Source organism: Carassius auratus, unplaced genomic scaffold (genome assembly GCF_003368295.1).
Source record: "Carassius auratus strain Wakin unplaced genomic scaffold, ASM336829v1 scaf_tig00027515, whole genome shotgun sequence".
Classification (NCBI taxonomy): domain Eukaryota; kingdom Metazoa; phylum Chordata; class Actinopteri; order Cypriniformes; family Cyprinidae; genus Carassius; species Carassius auratus.
Genome location: NW_020525600.1, coordinates 224254 through 242500, shown reverse-complemented (window position 1 = coordinate 242500; position 18247 = coordinate 224254). Strand labels below are relative to the sequence as shown.

The window sequence follows — 18247 nt, the reverse complement described above, 5'->3', positions numbered from 1 at the left end:
TTTGTCACAAGTTTCGGAAAGTTTTTTTCGAGTATGGGTCTGTGTGACGTTAGATGGAGCGGAATTTCCTTATATGGGTCCTGAGGCACTTCTGCCGGAAGAGCACGCGCTCCCGTATAGCACAGCACTGAGAGCACAGACATTAACTGATCAGAGCGAGAGCGTCGCGAAATGTCACAAAAGAAGTGTTTGGTTGCCAGGGCAAGACAACCCTGCACAGATTACCCCCCCCCCCCCTCCCCCCCAAAAAAAACAGCATTAAGGGATGGAGTTTATTTTTACAGAGCATCAACGGAGTTGTGCAAGTGTTTGTGTTTGTTCCCTGCATTTCGAAGATGCTTGTTTTACAAACAAGGCCCAGTTTGACGCCGGATTTGCACATCGTTTATTTCTTAAGGATAATGCAGTCCCAAAGAAAAAGGGTCACGATCGTGTGTTGGAACCGCGTGCGGTGAGTAAAACTGCTTCAAATATCTCTGTGTTGTTAACTTAGCTATCAGCGCGTAAGAACATCAAGTAAACAACATGCGATGTTGTCATCAAACTGCACTTTCCACATGTACAGCTTAACCCCTTTGCGTGCAAACATCGCTGACGGCCCCAGTTTATTATTGTTTCACTTTCACAGCACATTAAACATCACTGTCTTACTTCATCTGGACAAACTGTGCATCAATGGAAAGTTTAAAGACTCAAGCTTCGATATTTGACCAATATTTTGATAAAACATTGTTGCAGTGACAGATATTTAGTGATTTATGTCAGGAGTGCAAAATAATAAATCCGTATTATGCCACATTTTGAATAGAAATTCACAACTCACTCATATCCATTCACGTCAAGAGCGGTTTATTTGTGTTCACATAGACTCACTGAACAGCGTCAATAAGGATTTACAGACCAAAGATGCATATCTGCGGAGATATATGGATATATTTACTGATGTTTACTTCATATTTCTTCAGACAGAATCGTCATTTCTATTCATTTTCCACGGATTTACGCGATCAGATGATAAACAGCCTCTCCCAGCGATCTGTGTGTGCGTGCAGTAGTCACAGCTTGTGCGGTGTGTGACTCAGACTCTGATTGGGTCTTTCAAACGTCAATCTTAGTTTCATATCTGGACACCGCCCCATCGTGTCACATGCTTCCTGCACACTTCCTGGTAGTTATCTGGCCGAAACAACACTGAAACACCTCTGTACACACAAAATATCCGAATAATAAACCCGCGATTACGATAGTAAAGCTTGGTATGAGAATTTCTTGAGATCTGGGGCGTTTTTATAAAAAAAATCGAAAATGTACATCGGAAATGCTAACTTGTGCAGCGATGAAAAAGGCTACAAAAAACATATTTTTACAACAGTAAACGACCAAATTCCACCCCTGATCGCTAAAGGAAGTTATTATAAACACTCGATCGGGGTTTAAAGTGAGTTTTGAGTAAAAGTGTACTAATAATTTCATAAATTGTCAGATGTAGCTTGATGCTAACGTTAGCACCAATGCTACTAATAGCAGGTGCTTTTCTTCTTCATAATGCATTTTTGTCTCAATAATTCACGTAAGGTCGTAAGAAAATGTTTTGTTGTATTTTTATAGTAAGACTTTTGATAAATAAGGGCTAAATGCAAAGAGAGACTGAAGTGAGATCGTTGCTTTGTAAAGCCTGAAAAACCACAATCAAGGCTAATAAAGGTGGAATAAAAACAAAAGAATAATGATAAAAGAATAATGCGGATAATGTGTCATACTTGGCGGAGGTGTGAAAGACTCGTTTGGTGAGAACAATACAATCATGAAACGGGCAGTTTTCACAGCCAAACACACATATAAAACACACATCAGTGTTTACATGTGAGATCTTACAGAGATGACAAGGGCCATAAATCAATCTGATTAGCCTTCTCTAAAAACACACATGACATGGCCTTAGAAAATATTTCATAAAATTCACAGTTTTACAGATTCGATTATGAAATTTTTTATGAATTCTTGGAAGACTTGTGGCCTTAGCTACACTGTGTTTTCAAACTCATTTCCTACATCAACATTTTTTTAAATACATTTAAAACATATGTTTTTAATATTTTTATTTTTGTTCTTATGTTTGAGCTTATATATCTCTATTATCATAACAGTCTGAGTGATTCTGATTCCTGAACAGTAAACTTTAAAGTGTCAGCTTTGTGAACATATGTTGAATATGTATCTAGTCAGAAAGAATCATGAGCAGAAACCTTTTTATTTTGGGTATGTAATTTCGGTCTCCATGCCAAAAAAGGGGGGGTTACTAGTAAGGGGTTAAAAAAAAAAAAAAAAAAAAAAGATGACATAAAGTGGAACTTAGTCATATTCCAAAACCGCTAAGCAAATATATACAGTTTCAGTACATACCACATGGAGACACCTTTGCTGATGCTGCTCTTGTTAAATTTCAGCCTCTGGATCTGTTTCACAGCTTCCAAACGCTCTCAGCGCAAAATCCTACTGGTGCTCATGATTCTTTAGCTCCGCCCACACGTCACGCCTCTAGGCGCTTGTGTTTTTCCGGGAAAAATCGGTACAGACTATCTTTCTCTTATAAATATAATAAAAACAAAGACTTTTTGGAGTTATGAAGGATGCAGTACTACTCTATAGGTACTCAAGATTAACAGGATATTGAGTGAAAACTATTATATATTGATATTGAGCATTTCACCCCCCCTTTAAGCTTTTCAGCCAAGTGGTTCACAAAAGGGTTAGTTTCTGGAAACTTAATTTGCTCACAATACCACCTGGTGGCCAACAAAAGCAGAGTGTAAAACAAGCAGATATATTACAGACAGAGGTGTAAAGTCCAGGAGTCAGAAAGTAAAATCCTGCCATATTTTTGTTCCACCCATGAACTCAGCAGCTGATTTCACCAGAGGAGGAACCAAGTCATTCCTTTCAAGTCACAAACGAGTCTGAAGTCAAATCCCAAGTCATCAAAGAGTTAAAGTTAATGAGATAATTAGGAGACTAATTAAATGATGATTGTGGATTAGTGATGAACACCTGCTGTTATTGAGAATTACAGAGGATCAGTTGATGATGTTTTATTGGTTAAAATGATGCCACCATCAAGGAGATCAGTGTTTGCTTCAGTTGGGCTCTTGACCTTTGGCTTCTTGTGTTAGCTATTTCTCTACAAAAGTACATGTGCTGTTATAAAGCAGTAATTAGAAGTAATTATTAGGCATCAGCCTGTTTATTTCCAAAAAAAAATAAAAATTCATTATTATGTTCAGTTTTTAAATAACCTACATTGTGGAACTGCTACATACTAATGAACTGTTGGTTTAATGGTGATAATTAATTTGAAATATAATGTATTTAATGCATATACATTTTTTTTTTTTTTTTTTCCTAATAAGACTCACAGACATCATGACCCAGCATATAAATCTCAACAATGGTGACAACCAACAAAACGCTTCAAGCTGAAGTGCATGCTGGGTAACACCATAGTAAAAAAAAAAAAAAAAAAACTCCCATCATGCACTGTTGCATGAATAATTATTGTAACCACTGTTGAGGATCATTTTATAAGTGCTCATGTCTAAAATCCTGAGCCTGTACAATTTTTGTACAGAAATGAACCCTTTTGTGAACCACTTGGCTGAAAAGCTTAAAGCTTCATCTTCCCATCACTAGTTATAACTAAAGGTCAGTGAATAGGCAAAAAACATGACAGACAGGTTTGGTTTCTATAACTATAGTTGTCAAAGTTCTTGATAAGACAAAACAGGTTGAACAACACATTGAGTGAATCGTTTCAGGAAAGAAACTGTTTTTTGTTTTGCCATACAGAGAACATTTTGTTTAGAGGTATGTATTTAAAGAATATTTATCTTCACAGACCTGATAAACATCTCAGTCAACTGTCTATTCTGAAGATTTTGGAGATTTTGGTGTCTCGTGCTTCTTTAGTTTACCTATTTAAATCAATTAATGCAACACTATGTCACAGTCATATTAGTTTGTGATTTTAGTTTGCTTTCGTTAGTTTCCTGGATTCCTTTGTCCCATTTTCCTGCTTGTTGTTAGTTGTCATGGTCTCAGATTATTACTTCATTTAGTTCACTTGTGTTTTAATCATCCTTGTCTGTACCTGTACTTCAATCATGACAATGCTCTGAAGATTTTAGCATGGTGATGGATATGACAAGCAGATCTATTGCCATGACTGGTACTGCTGCTGCTCTGGAGAGCAATGAGACCATGTGTTTGCTATCTATGTGAGCCTGGGCCGGCTTTGACGAATGGCTTAATATAGATGTTTGTACTTGATCGGTTGACTAGATAGCTTAAACTAGTGACCTGAGAGGAGCCCGGATAAATTAACTAGTGGCTTAACAATGCAAACCTGAGTGCTGTACCCTTAAGTTTATTTAAGTTGGATTAATGATAAGACTGGAGAATTTGTAATTGTGAGGTCCAGCACAAAATGGGCAACATGAGGCACTCTGAGCTAGTGTAGTGACTAATATGTTTTTGACATCGTGAGATGGGATAACTTGACTAACCAGCCCGTTCACAGAATCTATCATGTTTTGGTCATTTTGAAATGCCTGAGGATCTTCTGTAATCAAAATATTTGTATTTTGTAAAAATATAACCAGCAGTGAAATGTGAGTCAGGTCCGCTCCATGGACAGTGGAATTATTAAAGAAAACAACACTGATGATAATATACATAAATATAGCTATGTAAGAATGAAATAAAAGTAAACAATAAAAGTATACGAATAAAATATAAAAAGATTTATATTGTAGAATTAAATGTAGAACGCAAAATAATGTGCATGAAAGTAAACTGTAGTCTTAAATATCAAGATACACAGGGATGTACAATGTGTATATATGCATTATACTGTAGTCTTAAATATTAAGATCCACAGGAATGTACAAGAGGCAAATGTGCAAACAGGTTGACACTGTCAGTGTGTCTATGTGAGGTAGTGAATGATGAATATCTTATTGATAAGGTGAACATTAAGTGGAGACATGAAGATGTTAAGAGGCTGGTTTTGAGTTTAGGAGCCTGATGACCTGGGGAAAGAAATGTGAGAGCAAACCCTGAGATGCGCTCAGCTAAGCAAACAACTCTCTGCAGGGCTTTGCAGTCTTGACTGGAGCTGTTCCCATACCACACTGGGTCAATACACTTTCTATAGCCCCTGAATAGAAAGTTTTCAGGATTGCTGGTGAGACTCTGAGTTTCCTCAGCTCTCGCAGATGTTACAGACTTTGCCTGGCTTTATTAACCTGTGTTTTGAATGTGAGCAGTCCAAGTTTCCAAGTAGTCCAAGTATTTCATAAATATTATTTTATTTTCTTGATTTTAGGACAAACACAGTGTCTGGCAATTACATTGAAATAACACAAATCTAAATCCTGAAAGTGTTGATTTTGTCCATAAACAGTATAAATTATGCCTACACAGCAAAATCCCCAGTGTTAATTTAACACTCCCCAGTGTTAATTTAACACTCTGAGTGTGGACTCATATAAACACTGAAGCAGAGTTGAAGTTAATTAGATAATTAAGAAGTTAATTGAGTTATGATTAAGCATTATTGAGGACACCTGATGTTAACAAGCAGAATCACCAAACGAGAAAATCACAATTTGTGTATCACCATTATAGTGGTCAATGTTTGCTTTAGTTGGGATCTTGGCTTGTAACTTTTTACTTTTAAAGTTTGTTTGTCAAACCAAGAGCAAAAATCATCGCGTGTTGATGATTATGTTTTAATGTAACTGTTGTTTGCCATGAGTCACTGAACTCATTTACAGTCTCTTCTCAAAGTAAAACTTCCATTATTGATTGTCACAGCTTTGATTCCACAATGAAAAAATCTGTATTTTCTATACATTTTGTAGGTATCTCTTGCAAGTGATTCTGATTTTTTTTTTTTTATTATTAAAGAATTTTAATTTTAGGCACACACAGATAACAATAATCAGTGTATGAATCTCAACAATGGTGACAAACAACATATTCAGATAAACAGACCAACTCTGAACATCACAAAACTAGATACTAAAAATGAACATAAAAACAGCAAAAGTAAAATATAGTTAGAATAAAGAGTTAAAAAGACAGTTCAGCTCATAATTTATTCATGCCGCAATGCATGATGGGAGCCATGGATGAGTTTTAATTGGCTACAACATGCTTTTTTGATGGTCAGCGTTGTTGTGATGCTCACACTGATTCCTGATGTCTGTGTGTCTAAACAAAAGATTAATTTTTTTACGTAGAACAAACTATTAAAAACATGTCATACTATGTCAGAAATGCTAGGTCGCTTACTTTTCTTTTTCACTTAACTTATTTATGCAGTAAAGAAACCTAAACTCAGGCATTCAGGTCACTCTATTACAAATAGCTCAAACCACAATCAATGGCACACATGATTGCCTCTGCTGTGGTCTGTCTGTATGATATAATTCAGTCACCACAGCCACATAAAATCTAAAGTTAATAACTGAAGGGTCAAGATCCCAACTAAAGCAAACACTGATCACTATAATGGTGACACACAAATTGTGATTTTCTGGTTTGGTGATTCTGCTTGTTAACATCAGGTGTCTTCAATAATGGTCAATCATAACTCAATTAACTTCTTAATTATCTCATTAACTTCAACTCTGCTTCAGTGTTACTTTTAACACTGCTTCAGTGTTTATATGAGTCCACACTCAAGAGTGTTAAATTAACACTGGGGATTTTGCTGTGTAAATTAACCTTAAATGATGGAGAAAATATTTCCACTGACCACTTTTGAACTAGTTTTTAACCTTGTAAGGAGGTTCTGTGAACGTCTAAATCGGACGTACAGAAGACGTAAAAAAAAAAGACGTCATAAAAATTTTCATTCTGGCTCCTCAGTGGACGTCTTTTCAACATCAGCAAATACATTTAAAAGACGTCCACTGGACGTAACTTGATTGAAGTACTGGTACAGACAAGGATGATTAAAACACAAGGGAACTAAATAATGTAATAATCTGAAACCATGACAAATAACAATGAGAAGGAAAATAAGACAAAGGAATCCAGGAAACTAACGCAAGCAAACTAAAAGCCCAAACTAATATGACTGTGACATATTGTTGCTGCATTAGCTGATTTAAACAGGTAAACTAAAGAAGCACGAGACACCAGAAATCTTCAGAATACACAGTTGACTTAGATGTTTATCAGGTCTGTGAAGATAAATATTCTTTAAATACATACCTCTAAACAAAATGTCCTTTTGTAAAAAAAAAAAAAAAAAAAAAAAAACTACCAAAAACCCAGTTGCTGTTCTGAAACATTAGGACCATGTGATATTTCAGTTTTTCTTTTTAATAAATGTGCAAAAATGTCAACAATCCTGTGCTTTTTCTATCAATATGGGGTGCTGTGTGTACATTAATGAGGAAAAAAATGAACTTCAATGATTTTAGCAAATGGTTGCAATATAACAGAGTGAAAAAATTGAAGGGGGTCTGAATACTTTCCGTACCCACTGTACCATGACATAAACACATGGTTCAACGTGTTGTTTGACCTGTTCTGTCTTATCAAGTACTTCACTTTTTTTTTTTTGTTTTTTTTTTGTGCTTTTAGAAACCAAAGTTATAGAAACCAAACCTGTCTGTCATATTTTGTGCCTTTGCAGTTCATGATAATATTAACGAATCTCATTATTTGACAATCTTGTTTTGCTTACCTTTGGTCACAACCTATGTAAAAAAATAAATAAACTTCAGTTCTACTAATATTGATGTATTTATTATATTTTTTTATTGTACATGTCCATAAGTGCATATTTTGGATCAGCTTAAGCATGTTCACTGCTCTTTAAGATATGCTTAAAGGTACACAGCAAAATCCCCAGTGTTAATTTAACACTCTTGAGTGTGGACTCATATAAACACTGAAGCAGTGTTAAAAGTAACACTGAAGCAGAGTTGAAGTTAATGAGATAATTAAGAAGTTAATTGAGTTATGATTGACCATTATTGAAGACACCTGATGTTAACAAGCAGAATCACCAAACGAGAAAATCACAATTTGTGTGTCACCATTATAGTGATCAGTGTTTGCTTTAGTTGGGATCTTGACCCTTCAGTTATTAACTTTAGATTGTATGTGGCTGTGGTGACTGAATTATATCATACAGACAGACCACAGCAGAGGCAATCATGTGTGCCATTGATTGTGGTTTGAGCTATTTGTAATAGAGTGACCTGAATGCCTGAGTTTAGGTTTCTTTACTGCATACATAAGTTAAGTGAAAAAGAAAAGTAAGCGACCCAGCATTTCTGACATAGTATGACATGTTTTTAATAGTTTGTTCTACGTAAAAAAAATAAATCTTTTGTTTAGACACACAGACATCAGGAATCAGTGTGAGCATCACAACAACGGTGACCATCAAAAAAGCATGTTGTAGCCAATTAAAACTCATCCATGGCTCCCATCATGCATTGCGGCATGAATAAATTATGAGCTGAACTGTCTTTTTAACTTTTTATTCTAACTATATTTTACTTTTGCTGTTTTTATGTTCATTTTTTTACTATCTAGTTTTGTGATGTTCAGAGTTGGTCTCTTTATCTGAATATGTTGTTTGTCACCATTGTTGAGATTCATACGCTGATTATTGTTATCTGTGTGTGCCTAAAATTAAAATTCTTTAATAAAAAAATAAATAATCAGAATCACTTGCAAGAGATACCTACAAAATGTATAGAAAATACAGATTTTTTCATTGTGGAATCAAAGCTGTGACAATCAATAATGGAAGTTTTACTTTGAGAAGAGACTGTAAATGAGTTCAGTGACTCATGTCAAACAACGGTTACATTAAAACATAATCATCAACACGCGATGATTTTTGCTCTTGGTTTGACAAACAAACTTAAAAAGTAAAAAGTTACAAGCCAAGATCCCAACTAAAGCAAACATTGACCACTATAACGGTGATACACAAATTGTGATTTTCTCGTTTGGTGATTCTGCTTGTTAACATCAGGTGTCCTCAATAATGCTTAATCATAACTCAATTAACTTCTTAATTATCTCATTACCTTCAACTCTGCTTCAGTGTTACTTTTAACACTGCTTCAGTGTTTATATGAGTCCACACTCAGAGTGTTAAATTAACACTGGGGATTTTGCTGTGTACAATTTGTAAGATATTTGCAGTAAAATATATAAAAATAAAAAATAAAAAAAACACTAGGCTAGTGTTATACATTTTGTCCAGCTGATTACTAACAATATCTCTAATGTTTTATAAAGTATATTCTATTTATATTAAATATACAGTGGGTACGGAAAGTATTCAGACCCCCTTGAATTTTTTCACTGTGTTATATTGCAACCATTTGCTAAAATCATCGAAGTTCATTTTTTTCCTCATTAATGTACACACAGCACCCCATATTGATAGAAAAAGCACAGGATTGTTGACATTTTTGCACATTTATTAAAAAGAAAAACTGAAATATCACATGGTCCTAAGTATTCAGACCCTTTGCTCAGTATTTAGGAGAAGCACTCTCTTGATCTAATACAGCAAGGAGTATTTTTGGGAAATATTAAAGTTTTTCACAACTGGATTTGCGGATCCTCTTCCATTCCTCCTTGCAGATCCTCTCCAGTTCTTTTAGAGTGGATGGTAAACGTTTCAGGTCTCTCCAGAAATGCTCAATTGGGTTTAAGTCAGGGCTCTGGCTGGGCCATTCAAGAACAGTCACACAGTTGTTGTGAAGCCACTCCTTCATTATTTTAGCTGTGTGCTTAGGGTCATTGTCTTATTGGAAGGTGAACCTTCAGCCCATTCTGAGGTCCTGAGCACTCTGTAGAAGGTTTTCGTCCAGGATATCCCTGTCCTTGGCTGCATTCATGTTTTTGTTTTTCAGTCGTCCTGTCCTTGCAGCTGAAAAAACATCCCCACAGCATGATGCTGCCACCACAATGCTTCACTGTTGGGACTGTATTGGACAGGTGATGAGCAGTGCCTGGTTTTCTCCACACATACCGCTTAGAATTAAGGTCAAAATGTTATATCTTGGTCTCATCAGACCAGAGAATCCTTCCCCACTGGGCAAAGTTACGTTCAGTGGACATATTTTTATGTCTTTGCTGACGTTGAAAAGACGTCCACTGAGGAGCCAGAATGAAAGTTTTTATGACGTCTTTTTTTGACGTCTTCTGTACGCCCGATTTAGACGTTCACAGAACCTGCTTAAAAGGTTAAGAAATATTTTCAACATCATTTAAGGTTCATTTAGGCATAAATTATACTGTTTCTGGATCAAATCAACACTCTCAGGATGCATTAGATTTAGAGTCATGTTATATCAACGTAATTTCCAGACACTGTGTTTGTCCTAAAATCAAGAAAATAAAATAATCTTTATGAAATAATGAAATAACTGATGATTGAGCATGTGGAAAAATCAACCTCAAATCAAAGACATTAAATCTCTGAAGATCTCAGCAGAGGAGGATCAAACATCTCCACAAACACGGAATCATTAGATTGACTTTATTTCTGTCAGACATCTAGATAAGATCTTATTGATAATTAACAGAGGTTTAAATGTTGATATTTGATTCATATGAAGTCACCATTGTGGTGGACATTGTTTGGTTTAGTTGGAATCTTGGTCCAGCTACTTCTTTGGTTAGCTTGTCTCTGACTGCAGTAAAGAGAAACAAAATTAAGAGAGCACAGGTGGTATCAGTTCTTTGTTGATGATGAAAAATTCATCACATATTAATTACCTGAGGTTATGAAGATAGCTTTGTTTGTTTTTTTTCATTTATCACCCCCAAGCCTTTTAAATCTACAGTATAGAAACAAAGAGCAAAATACTTGCTTATTTTGAAGATAGACAAAATGCATGCAATTTAAATATTTTGATTAAAAGCATCATCTTATTTTCCAGACTTTTTTGTTTTGATTGTCACTATTGATGTGATGCATATCCAAAATGATGCACTTAAAAAAAAAACACATTTCTACAACATTTCTACAACATTTCTAGCCAAGAAAATAAATATAGCTGCAACAAAAAACTAATATCTTATTTTGTTATAATTTTGTCACCATTAGCAGCAAGATGTAAACACCTGAGCTCAATGCTCTCTGCTACAATAAGAGTGCTTTATAACACAGTTACAACAGCCAGAGACAAGCTAACACAAGAAGTATGAGGACCAAGATCCCAACTAAACCAAACACTGATCACCACAATGGCGACTTCAAATGAATCAAATATCAACATTTAAACCTCTGTTAATTCTCAATAAGAGCTTATCTATATGTCTGACAGAAATAAAGTCAATCTAATTAGTGAAGCTGATGAAGCTGTTTGTGGAGATGTTTGATCCTCCTCTGCTGAGATCTTCAGAGATTTAATGTCGTGAGAGTGTTGATTTGGTCCAGAAACAGTATAAATTATGCCTAAATTAACCTTAAATGATGAGTGAGTGACGTGACATTCAGCCAAGTATGGTGACCCATACTGGGAATTTGTGCTCTGCATTTAACCCATCTGAAGTGCACACACACAGAGCAGTGAACACACACACACACACACTGTGAACACACACCCGGAGCAGTGGGCAGCCATTTACGCTGCGGCGCCTGGGGAGCAGTTGGGGGTTCGATGCCTTGCCCAAGGGCACCTAAGTCGTGGTATTGAAGGTGGAGAGAGAACTGTACATGCTCTCCCCCCACCCACAATTCCTGCCGGCCCAGGACTCGAACTCACAACCTTTCTATTGGGAGTCCGACTCTCTAACCATTAGGCCACGACTTCCGATGTTGATGTTGAAAATATGTCCACTGACCACTTTTGAACTAGTTTTTAACCTTTTAAGCAGGTTCTGTGAACATCTAAATCAGACGTACAGAAGACGTCAAAAAAAGGCGTCATAAAAACTTTCATTCTGGCTCCTCAGTGGACGTCTTTTCAATGTCAGCAAAGACATAAAAAAGACGTCCACTGGACGTAACTTTGCCCAGTGGTTCAGGTGTTTTTTTAATTTTTTTTTTTATCAAACTCTTATGCAGGCTTTCATGTGTCTTGCACTGAGGAGAGGCTTCCGTCGGGCCACTCTGCCATAAAGCCCCGACTGGTGCAGGGCTGCAGTGATGGTTGACTTTCTACAACTTTCTCCCACCTCCCAACTGCATCTCTGGAGCTCATCCACAGTGATCTTTGGGTTCTTCTTTACCTCTCTCACTGAGACTCTTCTCCCCCGATAGCTCAGTTTGGCCAGACGGCCACTCTAGGAAGGGTTCTGGTCATCCCAAATGTCTTCCATTTAAGGATTATGGAGGCCACCGTGCTCTTAGGAACCTTTAGTGCAGCAGAACATTTTTTGTAACCTTGGCCAGATATGTTCTTTGCCACAATTCTGTCTCTGAGCTCTTTCAGGCAGTTCATGTGACTTCATGATTCTCATTTGCTCTGACATGCACTGTGAGCTGTAAGGTCTTATATAAACAGGTGTGTGGCTTTATTAATCAAGTCCAATCAGTATAATCAAACACAGCTGGAAGGTGTAGAACCATCTCAAGGATGATCAGAAGAAATGGACAGCACCTGAGCTAAATATATGAGTGTCACAGCAAAGAGTCTGAATACTGAGGACCATGTGATATTTCAGTTTTACTCTTCTAATAAATCTGCTAAATTGTCAACAATTTTGTGTTTTTCTGACAATATGGGGTACTGTGTGTACATTGAGGAACAAAAACAACTTAAATGATTTTAGCAGATTTTAGATTTTAGTGACCATTATTAAGCCAATTATTTTTAAACAAATGATTCGGGACATTCTGCGCTTAACATGGCATAATGTATAATAAACCAAACTCAATAAATGCATTAATAATACAACTTTATACAACTTTATAAAAAAAAAAAAAAAAGTAAAAAAAAAAAAAAAAAAAAAAAAAAAAAAAACTTCATGAAAAAGTCCTTGATAAGACAGAACAGGTCGAACAACACAATGAATGCAACGTTTCAGGAGAGCAACCGTTTTTTTTTTTTTGCCCCACAAAGGACATTTTGTTTAGAGGTATGTATTTAAAGAATATTTATGGTCACAGACCTGATAAACATCTCAGTCAACTGTCTCAATGCAACACTATGTCACAGTTTGTGCTTTTAGTTTGCTTGCGTTAGTTTCCTGGTTTCCTTTGTCCTATTTTCCTGCTCATTGTTAGTTGTCATGGTTTCAGAATATTACTTCATTTAGTTCACTTGTGTTTTAATCATCCTTCAATGTTAAAAATCGCTGAAAAAAAAAACTGCCAAATTTTGACAGTAGCATATTGTTTTTCATTAAATCTGTGCATTTTGGGCAATATTCATCATTTTCGAGAATATAGCCTGCTGCTATATATCGTAAATTAACAACGTTCAAATATTTTTTTGAAGCGTTCAGTCTGGTTAGTAATGTGAATCTGGTGAAGATGTTTTAGGAGTTGTCCAAGTACTAACCAGGCCCAAACCTGCTAATATTCAGAGATCGGGCATTGAGAAAACGGGACAGTGTTTTTTCTACTTGGGACAGTGTTTTCTCTACTTCCTGTTGGCCTTCTGTAGCTAATCGTAGCTCCGTGTAGCTGTTTTTGTTTTATTTTTCTCTAGAATCTTTATCTTACTATCACTGTCTGTTTGTCTGTTTTTTTTTTTAAAGTGGTAAAATATAACTTAATTCACACCATATTTCTGATATTATCGATCAGTCTTATCAGATTAACTTTGATCGTTCACTTTTCCGTAAGTGCAGTACACCTGCAAAGCGTTAGCACTCGTTAGCTTGTCATTAGCGTTTTCTTTTCTCCTCTCGCTGCAGTTTTTCACAAGTTCATCTAACTACCGCAGTAAGAATATTTCATCAAGCACGGTGAGTAATGGCTTCTCCTATTATTGTTATTTGCACCTCTTGCCACATGTACAGTTTATCTATCTCTGTCACTGATGAGGGATTCACATGTGATAAATGCAGGGAAATAGTTAGGCTGACAGAGAAGATTTCAGAATTAGAGACACGCATCCAAACTTTAATTGAGGACAGTAAGAATGTTAGGGCTCTAGATACGGCTTTGGATGCATCTAGCTCAGGGATTCCTGTACATTGTTCGGTTCCAGGAACAGAGCCCCTGCAGCAGGGCAACTGGGTGACAGTGAGGCAGCGTAGTCGTGGGTAAAAAGACCACTCTTCTGTTCCGATCAAAACATTAAACAGGTTCTCCCCACTCAGTGATGCACCCACTGAGAAACCTGATGAAAGTGCTATAGTTATTGGTGATTCTATTGTACGGATTGTGAATATAGAGACACCAGCCACCATAGTCAAATGTTTACCGGGAGCCAGAGCGCCTGACATTTTGGCAGATTTAAAAGTGCTGGCAAATGCTAAACGTAAATACAGTAAGATTGTTATTCATGCTGGCGTTAATGATGTTCGACTTCGCCAGTCTGAGATCACTAAAGATAACTTTAAGGAGGTGTGTGAACTTGCAAGCACGATGTCACACAATGTAATATGCTCTGGTCCCCTACCTGCTTACCGTGGTGATGAGATGCATAGCAGATTGTCATCACTCAATGGCTGGATGTCTAAGTGGTGCCCACAGAATAACATAGGTTTCATAGACAATTGGACGAGCTTTTGGGGCAGACCTGACCTGTTTAAAAGAGATGGCCTTCATCCCTCCTGGGGTGGCGCCACTCTTCTCTCTAGAAATATGGCAGATAGTCTAAGAGTTCATACTTGACTAACTGGGGCCCAGGTCAGGAAGCAGACAGACTGGCTAAACCGACCGTCTGCTAGCTGCCTCCCGCCACAGAGGTCAGTTAATTCTCAGCACATAGAGACTCTTTCACCTAGATATCACACTATAGAGACTGTGTCTGTTCCTTTAACTAGAAAATAGAAAAAATATCCAAACCAAGTTAAGGTTAACAATTTAATTGAGGTTCAACAAATAAAAAAACAACTGCAATATGGATAAACAAATGATAAAGCTTGGCTTATTGAATATCAGATCCATTTCTATGAAAACACTTTTTTGTAAATAATATGATCACTAATCATAATATAGATGTGCTCTGTTTGACAGAAACCTGCCTAAAACCTGATTATTACATTATTTTAAATGAGTCCACCCCCCAAGATTACCGTTATAAACACGAGCCGCGTCTAAAAGGCAAAGGGGGAGGAGGCCACCATACAGACTTTATTAAAGAGTTTGGTGATTTTACATGCGAGTTAGTTCTGGCTGCAGATAAAGTTTTAATAGTTCGTGATTTTAATATCCATGTCGATAATGAAAAACATGCATTGGGATCAGCATTTACAGACATTCTGAACTCTATTGGTGTTAGACAACATGTTTCAGGACCTACTCATTGTCAAAGCCATACTCTAGATTTAATACTGTCACATGGAATTGATGTTGATAGTGTTGAAATTATTCAGCCAAGTGATGATATCTCAGATCATTATTTAGTTCTGTGCAAACTTCATGAAGCCAAAATTGTAAATTCTACTTCTTGTTACAAGTATGGAAGAACCATCACTTCTACCACAAAAGACTGCTTTTTAAGTTATCTTCCTGATGTATCCAAATTCCTTAGCAAATCTAAAACCTCAGAACAACTTGATGATGTAACAGAAACTATGGACTCTCTCTTTTCTAGCACTTTAAATACAGTTGCTCCTTTACGCTTAAGGAAGGTTAAGGAAAATATTTTGACACCATGGTATAATGAGCACTTGGACCTTAAAGAGAGCAGCCCGAAAAATGGAGCGCAGCTGGAGGAAAACAAAACTAGAGGTATTTTGTATTGCTTAGCGGGAAAGTAACATATCCTACAGAAAAGCATTAAAAACTGCTAGATCTGATTACTTTTCTTCTCTTTTATAAGAAAACAAACATAACCCCAGGTATTTATTCAATACAGTGGCTAAATTAATGAAAAATAAATCCTCAACAAGTGTTGACATTTCCCAACACCACAGTAGTAATGACTTTATGAACTACTTTACTTCAAAAATCGATATCATCTTTTCTTAAGGGCAATTTTTTTTGCAACATCTTTGGTAAGTAAATTAGATATTTTAATTCAGAAATCTATTTTGTGTAACATAGTTTTACCTGTAAATTAAGAAAATATCAAGGTTGCCATATGGTAACTCTGTACCACAGTGGAATTGCAGTAATGTATTTAATGATTTGAAGTGTTTATTGTAGTATATTATTCATGTATAAATAACAAAATTATGTATTCTTTTCAGAAAATTAATAGAGCTATATTTTATGGAAAGGGCTATAGGAAGAGTGCAGAGTTGACCTGCAAATACCCTGGCTGCAGGTGGATCGTCCACATGAAGTGAAGCAAATGTGACTTCACAGCTGAAAAGAACTGCTTTTTGCAGTTTCATGGGATGTCATGAAATTTGTCATGCGTTTTATTGAGACGGGTGCACATGGATGGACTGGGAAAACCCACACTGAGAGGCAGCTGTGCCCTAATGGTCAGAGTGTTGGACTAGTTACCCATAGGTCACCAGTTTGAGTCTTGGTGCTGGCAGGAGCTGTAGGTGGGAGGTTGTAAATGAACAGCGCTCTCTTCCACCCTCAATACCCATGGTTGAAGTGCCCTTGAGCAAGGCACCGAACCCCCATTTGCTCCCCGGGCACTGGATATATAGCTGCCCACTGCTCCATGTGTGTGTTCACGGTGTGTTCACTTCTCACTGCTGTGTGTGTGCACTTGGCTGGATTAAATGCAGAGCACCAATTCCAAGTATGGCTTACCAAACTTGGCAAATGTCACAACTTTCACTTTTCACTTTATTTCAGGGAGCCGCCTATCGTAATACCTGTATTTTATGTTTTCATGTTCTACATGGTACACAGCAAAATCTCCAGTTAATTTAACACTCTGAGTGTGGACTAATATAAACACTGAAGCAGTGTTAAAAGTAACACTGAAGCAGAGTTGAAGTTAATGAGATAATTAAGAAGTTAATGGAATTATGATTAACCATTATTGAAGACACCTGATGTTAACAAGCAGAATCACCAACGGAGAAAATCACAATTTGTGTGTCACCATTATAGTGATCAGTGTTTGCTTTAGTTGGGATCTTGACCCTTCAGTTATTTACTTCAGACTTTGTGGGGCTGTGGTAATAGAATTATAACAAACAGACCAGAGCAAAGGAAATCATGTGTGCTATTGATTGTGGTTTGAACTAATTGTCATAGAGTGACCTGAATGCGTGAGTTAAGTTTTTTTTTACTGTGTACATAAGTTAGGTGGATAAAAAAGATAGCAATCCAACATATTTGGCATAATATGACATGTTTTTAAAAGTTAGTTCTACATAAAGAAGGGGATCTTTAGTTTATATACACAGACATCAAGAATCAGCGTGAGAATCACAACAACGGTGACCATCAAAAAAGCATGTTGTAGCCAATTAAAACTCATCCATGGCTCCCATCATGCATTGCGGCATTAATAAATTATGAGCTGAACTGTCTTTTTAACTTTTTATTCTAACTATATTTTATTTTTGCTGTTTTTATGTGAATTTTTAGTATCTATTTTTGTGATGTTCAGAGTAGATCTGTTTATCTGGATATGCTGTTTGTCACCGTTGTTGAGATTCATACGCTGATTCTTGTTATCTGTGTGTGCCTGAAATAAAGACTCTTTAATAAAAATATAAAGAAATCAGAATCACTTTCAAGAGATGGCTACACAATTCATTGAAAACGCAGATGCTTTCATTGAGGAATAAAAGCTATTACAATAAATAATGGAAAATCTATTTACAGAAAACACTGTAAATTAGTTCAGTAACTGAGGGCAAACAACAATTACATTAAAGCACAGTCATCACCACCCAATGACTTTTGCTCTTTGCTTGCCAAATGAATTTTAAAAGTAAAAAGCCACAAGCCAAGATCACAACTAAAGCAAACACTGACCACTATAATGGTGACACACACATTGTGATTTTCTCGTTTGGTGAGTCTGCTTGTTAACATCAGGTGTCTTCAATAATGCTCAATCATAACTCAAGTAACTTCTTAATTATCTCATTAACTTAAACTCTGCTTCAGTGTTACTTTTAACACTGCTTCAGAGTTTATATGAGTCCACACTCA

The 18247-nt window shown here is 36.4% G+C and overlaps 1 protein-coding gene across 1 annotated transcript in view; it reads right to left on the bottom strand.

The window, feature by feature from the left end:
• Positions 1–18247, bottom strand: part of LOC113079247 (B-cell receptor CD22-like) — a 125778-nt gene that overhangs the window by 28575 nt on the left and 78956 nt on the right. The window lies entirely within an intron of this gene.